Source organism: Plecotus auritus (assembly GCF_963455305.1).
Source record: "Plecotus auritus genome assembly, chromosome: 4".
Taxonomy (NCBI): Eukaryota; Metazoa; Chordata; class Mammalia; order Chiroptera; family Vespertilionidae; genus Plecotus; species Plecotus auritus.
Window position 1 is genome coordinate 101446058 of NC_137775.1, and position 12740 is coordinate 101458797.

Below are 12740 nucleotides of genomic sequence, written 5' to 3' on the forward strand. Positions count from 1 at the left end.
ACAAGGACAAGACAGGGGACAAGGACAAGACAGAGGACAAGGACATGACAGGGGACAAGGACAAGACAGGAGACAAGGACAAGACAGGGGACAAGGGCAAGAAGGGAGATGAGGACAAAAAGAAGGGCAAGGACACCAAAGCAGATTCTATGGGGGAAAATGATAAAGTAAAGGTGGGTAAGAAGGACATAGACCCAAGTGGAGTTGCTGGGAAGAAAAAGAACATTAAAAAAGGTAACATTAAAGAAAAATAGCAACAGGTTTTACAAACAAAATAGAATTGAATAATTTTACTCCAATACATCAACTTCAAAATCAGCTCCCAGTCTTTGTGGTATAAATTGACAGACTCTTTACATTCTCTTTAGTCACAAAGTTTCTATTTCTTTGCTTGCAATCTGGCAAGATACCCTTCAGAAATTTCATCTTTTTAGATCTCTTAGTCTCAAATTTCAGCTTCCAAATGTGTTTTTCAAAATGTATGTTCATGATGTGTCTTGTCAGGAAATACAATTTTTCTGAAATAAAACTCTGATTATAGCAATGTGGAGTTCTTTTTCTCAAAGAAGTATGGCATATCCCTGTTTAACCAAACAAGTATTTTCAGTCCCTAAGTGCTACATCCAAAGAGGAATGTAAAATATTTTCATCAAGGAGATAAATATAAATGAGAACACTATAAGAGTGTTAAAAATATGAACATCAAAAAATTATAGAGAGCAGTAAATACAATGAGAAAAATTCAAAGGTGAAAATCTCTTTGGATAGGGATAATCCATGAAGGACTTTTATAGGCAGTAGAATTTGAGCTGGGCATCATAAAAAGACAGGTAAGATTTGTACATTGTTTGAGGCCCCTGAGTTTTTAATTCCTCTACTATACTATAAACTCTGTGAAGAAAGATCTGTTCCTTACCATCCTCGTTGCCTACCAAAGGCAATATTTACTAAATTTAACTGACTGAGATAGAAAGTGAGGAAACAAGGAAGGAAGGAAGGAAGGAAGGAAGGAAGGAAGGAAGGAAGGAAGGAAGGAAGGAAGGAAGGAAGGAAGGAAGGAAGGAAGGAAGGAAGGAAGGAAAGAAAGAAAGAAAGAAAGAAAGAAAGAAAGAAAGAAAGAAAGAAAGAAAGAAAGAAAGAAAGAAAGAAAGAGAAAAGGCTAGAACAGGGGTGGGCAAACTTTTTGACTCGAGGGCCACAATGGGTTCTTAAACTGGACTGGAGGGCAGGAACAAAAGCATGGATGGAGTGTTTGTGTGAACTAATATAAATTCAAAGTAAAGGAGCGGAGGGGAGAGCAAGAGAACCGGATAGAACAGCCGGATCCGGCCCGCAGGCCGTAGTTTGCCCACGGCTGGACTAGAACCTGGGAAATGTATTCTGAAAGCAGAGTAGAGTAGAGAATTTGTGTGCAGCAAAGTTTCTAAAATGTAGTCTCCAGACAGCCACTAATGTGTGAGGTGATTTCAAGTGATATCCAAGGAAATATTTTAATAGTGAAATTTGATATTTACTTTTGTGAATTATGGGGGGGGGGGGGTATCCAGCTCATCAAGCCCATTTTTGGAGCTATTCTAGGTTATAATAAGAGTAAGTAAAAAGGTGAGCCAATTTAAAGAAAATTATTAAGTAAAAAATAGTACAGGTTGAATTTTGGTGTGGCAAAAATAATGACAAATAGTGGTATTTGAATGATTGAAATTAGGCAAACACTGATGGTACTAGAAAAAATAAGGTTGAAGTAAAAAGGGGTTCTGGGGGGAGTTGAGCTTTGATTTCATTTATTTTGTAAGCAATAGATGTAAGGTGGGCTGTCTTTCAGAAAGAGTAATCAGGTGGTATAGACAAGCGAAACGAGGCTGAGAGATCAGTTAGAAAACTATTGTAGTGATACAGCCATTAAAAGGCAAGAGTCAGAGAAACCAAGATGGCGGCATAGGTAAACACCTAAACTGCCGCCTTGCACAACAATTTCAAAACTACAACTAAAAGACAAAACGGACATCATCCAGAACCACAGAAAAGCTGGCTGAGTGGAAATTCTACAACTAGAAGGAAAGAGAAGAGCACACGGAGACTCAGAGGAGCTGCAAAAGGCTGAGGTACGGAGACACGCTTGTGGAGAGGACTGACTGCTGAGTGCGCCACTGGCTTTACAAGCGGGAAGGAGACGGAAGCTCCCGACTGCGCTGAACTCCAGTTCCAGGTGAGAATCTGGGAACCAAGACACATTTGGGGAGAAACTGCACTGTCTGGAAGTGGGCAAAACTTGAGGGCAGCTTTCTCTCAGAGATGCTTGCAGCAATTACCAAGGGACACTGAGGCCTCATAGGACAGGGCTGACGGGAAGCCAAGGCTGTCGGCTCTGCCCTGAGACTCCGCGCCATCCAAGCTGAGCACAGAGGCTTTTGCAATTTTGCAAGTCTTGTCTCATAAGGGTGTCTTCAGCACAGAAGTTCTCCCAGCATAGACACAGCTGATCCTCACAGCCAATTGGCCTGGAGGTCAATTTCTCCCAGTGATACCAACAACAATCAAGACTTAACTACAACAAGGCTGAGCACACAGTCCACAGAGGGGTGCACCAAGAGTGTCCACCTCAGGTAACTAGGGAAGCTGAGCCACTGAGCCCTACAGGACACCTAGCACACAAAGATACTCTACCAACTCAGGGACGCAGCAAAAATGCAGAGACAAAGAAACAGATAACAAATGAAAGAAATGGAGGAAAACAAACAACTGGATATAGAGTTCAAAACCATGGTTATAAGGTTTTTCAAGAATTTCCTAGAAAAGGCCGATAAATTTAGCAAGACCCTCAAGGATATGAAAAAGGATCAACTAGAAATTAAGCATACACTGACTGAAATAAAAAATATTATACAGAGATCTAACAGCAGACTAGAGGACCGCAAGAATCAAGTCAAAGATTTGAAATACAAAGAAGCAAAAAACACCCAACCAGAAAAGCAAAAAGAAAAAAGAATCCAAATATTTGAAGATAGTGTAAGGAGCCTCTGGGACAACTTCAAGCGTACCAACATCCGAATTATGGGAATGCCAGAAAAAGAGAGAGAGCAAGATATTGAAAACCTATTTGAAGAAATAATGACAGAAAACTTCCCCCACCTGGTGAAAGAAATAGACTTACAAGTGCAGGAAGCACACAGAACCCAAAACAAAAGGAATCCAAAGAGGATCACACCAAGACACATCATAATTAAAATGCCAAGAGCAAAAGACAAAGAGAGAATATTAAAAGCAACAAGAGAAAAACAGTTAATTACCTACAAGGGAGTACCCATACAACTGTCAGCTGATTTCTCAACAGAAACTATGCAGGCCAGAAGGGAGTGGCAAAAAATATTCAAAGTGATGAATAGCAAGAACCTACAACCAAGATTACTCTACCCAGCAAAGCTATCATTCAGAATTGAAGGTCAGATAAAGAGCTTCACAGATAAGAAAAAGCTAAAGGCCCTAACCAGTTTGGCTTAGTGGATAGAGCATTGGCCTGCGGACTGAAAGGTCCCAGGTTCGATTCCGGTCAAGAGCATGTACCTTGGTTGTGGGCACATCCCCAGTGGGAGGTGTGCAGGAGGCAGCTGATCGATGTTTCTCTCTCATCAATGTTTCTGGCTCTCTATCCCTCTCCCTTCCTCTCTGTAAAAAATCAATAAAATATATATTTTTTAAAAAAAAAATAAAGCTAAAAGAGTTCATCACCACCAAACCAGTATTATATGCAATGCTGAAAGGTATTCTTTAAGAAGAGGAAGAAGAAGAAAAAGTAAAGATAAAAATTATGAACAACAAATACATATCTATCAACAAGTGAATCTAAAAATCAAGTGAATAAAAAATCCGATGAACAGAATAAACTGGTGAATATAATAGAATCAGGGGCATAGAAAGGGAGTGGACTGACAATCCTCAGGGAGAAAGGGGTGTGGAGGGTGCGGGAAGAGACTGGACAAAAATCATACACCTATGGATGAGGACAGTGGAATGGGGGGTGAAGGGCAGAGGGTGGGGTGGGAACCCGGTGGAGGGGAGCTATGGGGGGAAAAAGAGGAACAACTGTAATAATCTGAACAATAAAGATTTATTTTTTAAAAATTTCTACAGCAAATCTTTACGTTAGAAATTATTTTCCCAGTTTTATGAATAAGATGAGATCTGACATTTGTCCACCTCACACCATGAACCTGTCAATATGGCAATGTTGGTTCTAATGTAATGGGGTTTATCCTTACAAAATAAAAGGGATACAGGTACATATTAAAACACAAGCACTTTAATTCTGCAGGTAAGGGGGAGATGATCACCACTTTATAGAAATAAATCCTGGGGAGAATCAGTAAGACTCTCTAAACAGGGTTCCTCACGCATCCGGTCCACATGCCCCCGTCACCCCATGGCTCACCTCTCTTTCTCTTTCTCTCTTTCTCTCTCTCTCTCTCTCTCTCACACACACACACACACACACACACAATCTGTGTCCCTGACCATAGACAGAAACATGTGGAGCACAGGGAGGCACTACCCAGGCTTGGAGGGCACAGATCCTTACCTGCCCCATGCTGAAGCGTCCTCTGGACCACCCTTCATAGCCTTGGGATCCCCCTTGCCACCCTCCTGCCCTGACTGCCAATCGAAGGATGAGATTTTCTCACCACCAGAGGAAACTCAATTGTATGGTTACTTCAAAATGGCTTAAAAATAAATATCTTTACTGAAATTTACCAAGGAGATGCTTACATTCCATGCACCCAAAAGCACTTGCAAACCCTGTGCGGACTCCCCAACTCACACCACCATTGCTGTGGCCTGTGGTCTCCCTCCCACCGCACTGAGCCACCCAAATCTCTATCTAGTGAATCTCAAGCATTCCACTTCCTTCTCACCTCCTCCTCTCTCATCAACCGCTCCCCCCCCCACCCCCCGGAATCTTTCCTTCCCTCACTTGCTCCCCACCCTTTCTCTAGTAAACAATTCTAACTCCTGTATGTTTCTCCTTTGAGAATCTTCACACATTGGCCCTAACAGACTCAACCAGAGTCAAGAGCCTCGGGCAAAAGCAGGTTCTCCCACAAGGAGAAATAATGGGTGTGAACAATTATAAATTGTGTTTTTGTTCACAATGCATTTTTGTTTTCCAGTTTTATGACTAAGATGAGATCAGACATTTGTCCACCTCACACTATGAACCTGTCAATATGAAAATGTTGGTTCTAATGTAATTTTAGAATCACATACAGAATTTTGCGTGTAATTTTATGGACTTTTGCATAGAATTTTAGCTCTGTCACAGACTGTACCAGAAACCTCCTGCAGGGTCTGGACCCCAGATTGAGAACACCTGCTCTAAAGCAACCACCTCCTCAGCACCAAGGAGGCTGAGAGGGAGGAACCAGCTTAGACGGAGCTCAGAGCATCAGGAAGCCAAGAAGACCAATCTCTCAGAGGACCAGGAAGAAACGGAAACAAAACTAGATCCAAAAATGGGAGGGATTTCAGGGCAAGAAGGATCCAAAACCAAGGCCCCTTAGGAAGACCTGAGTCCTATGCAGGCAAGCAGGATTTCTGAAACCTGGAGAGAGACCGCGGATCTGCACCGTGGTCCCGGCCTGCGATCTCTCCTCACAACCCCTCCGCTGTCAGGAGGGTGAGCTCAGCAGTACTGCTAGCCCTGGGTGACCTGCAGTGGGGGGAGGGCCAAACGGAGGCAGCTGTGTGTTCCCAGGGAGGAGTATTGGCACCCTTCAGATGGCGGCCACAAAAGTGACAAGAGAGCAGGCTCACCCACCCCACCCTGGGGTGCGGTCCACTGACAGAGAAGGGAGCAGGGTCGAGGCTGGGAAGGTGAAGCCGCGGGAAACTGAGTCACTTACCTGCCTACAGCTGGGCCTTCCTCCAGGCTGAAAGGGAACACACCTGGTGAGACCTCGGCCACTACACCCAGCGCAGCGGGAATGGGTGGCTGCCTGGCTCTGCAAGGGAGACTGCCTACAGGGAGGTGCCCGGCAGGGGTTGAGGGAAACCCCGTGGCAGGTGGGCTGCTGCTGTGTGGCCTCTGGCTGGTCACTTAGCTGCTCTGCGCCAAAACAACCTCAAAAACTCCCGTTTCACTTCCTACTTACTCACCGTTCGTATTCAGGATGAAAAGGTACACTATGTGTGAAAATATTTTAGGAAATAAATATAAATTATTCTGTAATTTTAAGAAAGCACTTTCATATCCAATCTTTTTCTCACAAAGGTAGAGTTGGAAAATAACTCAAAATGGGAATTAAGTTAAGGACAGGGATGTGAGGTGGGATCTGGGGTAAAGTGGCCACTCTTCCTCACATAGATAGTTTCTAAAAGTAGCCAGCACTGTCCCTGTTCTGGCGCTGGCCCGCTCCGGCACAGTCCCTGAGTGGCCAGCCCCAGTTCCCCCGTGACTTTTTTTGTTAATCCTCACCATAGGATAGTTTTTCCCATCGATTTTTAGAGAAAATGGGAAGGAGGGAGGGACGGAGGGAGGGAGGGAGATTGGATGCCTCCGGCTTGCGCCCAAATTTGGGCCAGGGATCAACCCTACAACCTAGGTAGGCGCCCTTGATCGGGAATTGAACCTGCGATCCTTCGGTGGGAGAGCCAGTGTTCTAACCACTGAGCACACAGGCCAGGGCTCCCCCAATCGTTTTTGATCAGCACCTGCAGAAACTGGAGAAAACAGACTCTCTGGGTGGTGTTTTGGGGGAAGGCAGGAGCTCACAATCCTACACTTCCTGACCCCATTTATTTACATGGCTCCTTCCCAGGTGCTGACCGAGCTACCCGCATGGAAGGCCATACAGCGGTGGTCAGGGGTGGAATGAGGCCAGGTGCCTGGCAGACCCCCGGCCACCATCACGCCCAGTTCCCAAGCACTGGGTGGAGAAGAGCAGCAGCCCGGTGGGTCAGGGGAGCCGGGGGAGCAGGGGTCTGCCTCCCACCAGCTCCCACTTCTGCCCCAAGGAAGGGGTCCACACGTGTGTGCCCAGACAGAAGCCAGGAGAGGGACACTGGGCCAGGTGGGGCAGGAGCACGAGGACAGTGGAGAGTCACTCACCAGCCAGGTACACTCTCTTCCTCCATTCTGAGAGAAAACACAGGACAGGTGAGCCGACGCGGAGTGTCTCCCACAGGGGCAGAGAGGTCAGGGGGGAGCAGAACCTACCGGGCTGGGCCTGCAGTTCACCTGAAAGAGAGTGAGAGCAAGCATGAGCTGCCACCCCCGAGGAGAGGAGCGACCCGAGAGAACCGCTGTAGCCTGGAGGTCCCCACTGCAGACCCCAAGCCCTCTCTGGGTCTCCCTGGAGGGCTGGTACCTGGTGCTGGCGCCGCCCTGGGCCTGCCCCTTTCAGCACGGCGGCCACACCCATCGCCTTGGCCTGTCCCACCTCACCTGTGGTGGTCAGCGCCGCCTCCTTTTCCCACCGGTCTTCCTCCTTAGCTCGGAGCTGAGTCTCCCTGTCCCTGAGCGCCCACAGTCTCGTGGAATGTTCTCTGTGGGCGCAGTAGCCACCCCCAGGAGCAGGAGTCCCAGCGCGGCCAGGCTCACCCAGAAAACCAGCTTCCAGAGAGAGGCCTGGGGGAAGAAGGCCTCATCAGGGCCCAGCCCAGGACAGCCCCCCAGCAAGCCCGGGACAGCCCCCCCAGCAAGCCCGGGACAGCCCCCCCAGCAAGCCCAGGACAGCCCCCCCAGCAAGCCCGGGACAGCCCCCCCAGCAAGCCCGGACAGCCCCCCCAGCAAGCCCGGGACAGCCCCCCAGCAAGCCCGGGACAGCCCCCCAGCATGCACAGGCCCGCCCGCCCTCCAGCTGCGGGGAGCAGGAGCAGCTCTGACCTGGGATGAAAATGCCCCAGCCTTCTCCTGGCCCAGGATGGGGTTGCGCAAGGGGCAGGTCACGTTGCCGCAGAGCCGTCTCTCACCAGCAGCATGGCCTCCACGCTGAACAGCCCGCGGGCGTCCTGGGTGAACTGTGCTCCCCGCAGCCTCGCACCTGGGGCTTTGGGAACCACCCAGGGGCCGCACACTGCACACGGACCCCGTCCTCCTCAGGCCCTGTGATGCGCACTCGGGGGGCAGAGCCCACACCCGCCTGGGGAGGAGGTGGAGGCCCCTCTGAAATGTCAACCACGGGCCTTGCCTCCCACGGGCGGGAGCAGGCGGGCTGCAGTGGGCGTGCTCTCGGCTGTAAACCACCTCCCTCCCTTCATAAAGGTTGAGCATCCGCTTTTCTCCAATGAGCTCATCCATGGCCACCCAATTCGCAGGTGAGTTAGGGTAAGCCGGGGCCTTTGCGTTCTCCTTCCTGAGGATTAATGGCCGCTGCCCGCGGGGAGCTGCAGGTGCTTGGCTGGCAGCAGGCTGGCTGCCCTGAGTGGGCTGTGCTGGCTGGAACGCTCACTCAGAAAAGGCTTTTCTTTCACGACCAGCCACAGCGCTGCAGCCCACTCTCCCTCCAAACTGTCTGTCCCCAAACCTACTCACCCAGTGGGTCAACTCTGGAAGCCTCATGATGTGTGATCCCTTCTGCCCGCCCAAGTGCCACTCCAGGAAATCAGATGGTCGCCTCCCACCTCATAACCACGTCTCACCCAGCTATACTCCCCTCCATCCGTCCTCTCAGCTGCCAAAGGGACCCTCCTGCTCTTTCCTCAGCAGGGCATCCAGCTCCCCCCCCAGCACAGCCTCCCTGACCCCCACCTGCCTCCCTCCACCTGCTCTCCCCACTGACCACCGCCCCCCACCTGGGCCCCTCAGGGCCACACACTCCGGTCACAAGGACTGTTTGGTAACTGCTCAAAACACAATCACCTGCCTCCTCCAATCCCAGTCCGTCAGCCTCAAGTGCTCAGTGGGACCTTGACCTTGGCTGGTGACCTCAAGCACCTGCTCGGGCGCACACTCCCTGTGAATGTTCCTGGGATTGTCCATCAACCCCGCCCTGGGCCAGGAACATCTTTTCCAGTACCGTCAGCTCCTACCGCCCTCCCATTCATTCGTCTCAGGGACAAGCCGCAGTGGCCTCCTCAGGCGCCCGGAGCACGCCAGCCACACCCCTGCTCTGGCTTCACGGGGGTTCCCTCTGCTTGGCACCCTCCCGGCCCTCTAGCCACTTGCTACATCCCTACCTCCTTGGAACTTGTGCTCAGATTGTCGGTAAGAGCCCGTGTGAGCCCTGTGTGACCGTGAAGCCCGCCCCCCGCCCAACCCCACAGCCTGGCCTGCTTCCCTGTTCTACTTGGCCTTGCATCCTAAGAATGGCCACCGCCGGCCATCCCTGTAGCCCACTTACCCGCGTATCTACCTGGTGACTGTCCAGAATATGACTGCACAGGCAGGGATCTCTGGTTCACTGGTGTGTCCCAGGCGCCCAGAACAGGCCTGGCACATAGTGGGGGTTCTCTATATTTTTAGTGAATAAATGAATGAGCAAATGAGCCACCCTTTCCTCTCCATAAAGTGAGGGGCTGGACTGCACGGTCCTAAAGGCCCCTCCCCACCCCAGCACCCCAGGAGAGTGCAGAGCCAGTCACCCACCTACCACCCTTAGCTCCACGCTGGCCTCCTCATAGAAGCCTCCTCCCTGCAAAAGCAGGAGTGCAGCCGTCCTCGGAAGCCTGGGCGTCGCGGATGCGTGGCAGCCTGCCCCTGCCCAGGAGCTCCGTCTCCAGTGAGGTCTGCCCTGCGTTCCGGGCCGTCAGCTCCTCGGCTGCCCCCTGCGTCCTGGTAGATGAGCCCGGCTTCGGAGAACTCGGAGCGGAACCACCGCAGCTGCATGTTCTCGGCGCTCCTGGCCGGGGTGTGCGGCAGGGCAGCGCCCGTCCCCGCCCAGCATGGCCCCCAGAGGCTCCGAGGGGCCGAGGACCAAGAACTCCTCTGCGGACACAGGAAGAGTGAGGAAGATGGAGACACACGGACCCTCAGGCGGGAAGGCCCAGGCAGGGGCGCAGGTGTAGCCACTCGGATCAGGGCACAATCTTCGGGTCACAAAGTTGTGGTCGGAATGTCCAAACGACTCCCTTCTCGCCCTCGGCTCCTGTCCTCACACCCTCCGTGAAGGACTCTCCGCCTGTGGCTCTCACCTCCGGGGTTGGAGTCACCAGCAGGGCTTGTAAAACAGCTTCTGACTCGGTAGGTAGGCCCGAGAACAGGCATTGCTAGCGAGTCCCCGAAGCTGACACTGAGGCTCCAGGGCCCCCCCCCCCCCCCCGGAAAACACAGCTCCCACTTGGCCCCTCCAAGGACAGGACTGGAAACTGGCCAGGTCCAAACTCTTGGTCACTCAGCCTCGCCCAGGAACTCCCTCCCACCGCACCCCAGGTGCCCTGCCTTTCTCCTCTGACTGCTTCTGTGGGATCTAAAACCTGGAGGCAAACGCTACCTCCGTTAAAGCCTGCCCTCACCCCATGCTCACAGGAGCCCAGCACTGCTGGCTAAGAGCGGAGGTGGCCGCCCCGCAGAGCCCCCGGAGCCTGTGGACAGGCATGACGGCTCTGCGGGAGCACCGCCCGCTGGACATCAGAGGGGCCCTCTCACCCGTGGGCTGGGGCCTCAGCTGAGGCTCATCTGTCCTCTCCCCACCCTCCCACCTGTGACCCTTCCACCTGCTGTGTCCCTGCTCTGCTCGGAGCCCTGCAACACTCCCACTTTCCCCAGTGGCCGCAGATCCATAGGCACGACCGCCCCCCATCCCTCCAGCCCATGCCGCTCCAGCCACACTGTGTCCTCTGTGCCTTGAACCCCCGCACGTGCCAGCTCCGCCAGCTGTTCCCATCTGTAGGGATCCTCACGGACTCGCAGCCCTCCTCCTCCAAGCCCTGTGCCACCTCCGCCCACACTGAGCACGCCCACCTCCCCGCAGCCACTCCCGCCTGCTCCACTGCTCGCCCCTCTCCCACCTCTGGGACTGGGCAGTTGCATTAGACACTCGCCGTCTCCTGCCGGATGCGCGCTCTGCAGAGACAGCCCATCTGTTTTGCTCACAGAACCGCTGACGCAGGCCAACACCCTGTAACCATTCCTGGAATGAAATGGTCCCGGAGGAGAGGTGCTTAGGGTCCCAATACAGCCTGAAGCGGCAGAGAGGACAGGTATTCCACACGTCTGAAGCTGACTTTAAACCTCGAACACTCCTCAGTGGCCCATCGCCCAGGTCGCAATCTTATTTTATGGTTCGGGGACTGTTCCAGAATGTTAACTACAACTAGTGGGTGGGAGCATCATCGCCTCTTAGAGAGGGCTTCCCCCAACCGCCCCCATTCCTGAAGGGGAGCACCCGCAGGGGACCTGGGCCCCACCCGCCCACCTGGGAGAGACACAAGAAGAGGAACAGGGCACACTCACCTGCGGACCCGCAGTGAGCAGCTGCATGAGGCGAAGCAGGGAGGAGAGATGGTGGAGCTCAGAGCTGCTGGGGCGACCCTCCATTCCTCTGCGCGGGGAGCGGGGGTGGGGGCGGGGGGAGGCGGGCGGGTGAGGGCCCACAGAGGGAGCTGGGCCTCAGCGGGGACAGCAGGCCGGTGGCGGCCAGGCCCAGCCCCGCCCAGCCTTCCCTGGACTCATTTTGCTGATGGGCTGGTGGGCCCCACACAACCAGATGCAGGGAGAGGCCTGGGCCTGGGCCCACCGGCCCTTTGGAAAGCCTCCGTGCAGCTAAGGAACCTTTAGGGCTGCTGGGGGGAGCCACTCCTTCCCTTCCCACCCCATGGCGCCCGCGGCGCCCGCAGCACAGGCCGCCGGCCCAGAAAGCCGGACCTCCCTGCTCAGCACCTGGGCCCGAGGGAGCCACGCCCCTCTCCCTCTCCCTTGTTCGCCCACCACCGCTGCCCCCAGGACAGAAGGGCGTGAGCAGGGGCCTCCCGAGGAGAGTGGCTCCCTCACCGGCACCCCGTCCGGCTCAGGCTGCTCGCTGAGTCACCTTCACTCCCACCCACCGCCCTGTCCCTCAGGTGCCAAGCAGGGGCCCGGTCACCCCACTGGCAGGGGACCCTTCCTCCTGCTCTCCGTGGAAGAGCTCTGTCTCCGGGTACAGGATCCCCCGGAGGTTCTCGGGTCCTCCCGGAGCCACCCCGTTCCCAGTGCCACCTCCCAACCCGGCCGCACCTCCTCTCAGCCTCCTCCTCCCCACACTGCTCCCCGCTTCCTCCCCTCGACCACGGTGTCCCCAAAAACAACGTGCCTGCGGGGAAGGCCGGACTTTGGGAGCCAGCGCCTCTCAGCACCGAGCTGGAGGAGGTCCAGGGGCCCCGGCAGAGCCCCCTCTGCGCTCAGCGTCTGCCCCTGCGCTCAGCCGCTCAGAGCCCCCCACCCTGCTGGCGGCCCGGCTGGACCCTGCCCCTGAGCAGCCGGGAGGGGCAATGAGGCCTGCTGCTTGCTCCCCTTCCTGCCCGCGGCTCTGTGTCCTCCCAGGTTCTCCTGGGATATCTGCCCTGCCTCCCCACAATTTTGATCCTTTGGGGCCAGGATTCCGGGTGAGATAAGCTTCCTGGCCCTACCATGGGGGCATTTCTGAGTCCAAGGTCCCTTTCTGCCCCTCCTCACCTTGTCATGTGCAGCTGGGGGCTGGGCTTAAGGGCTGGGTGGGGTGGGCAGGGGTCTCCTTGCAGCTCTGGGCCCCCCTCTTTAGAGTTCCTGGATTCACGGTTACTTGATCTCTGTTTGCACATGTGAGAATGGAGAGGCAGATATAATTTTTGTGGCC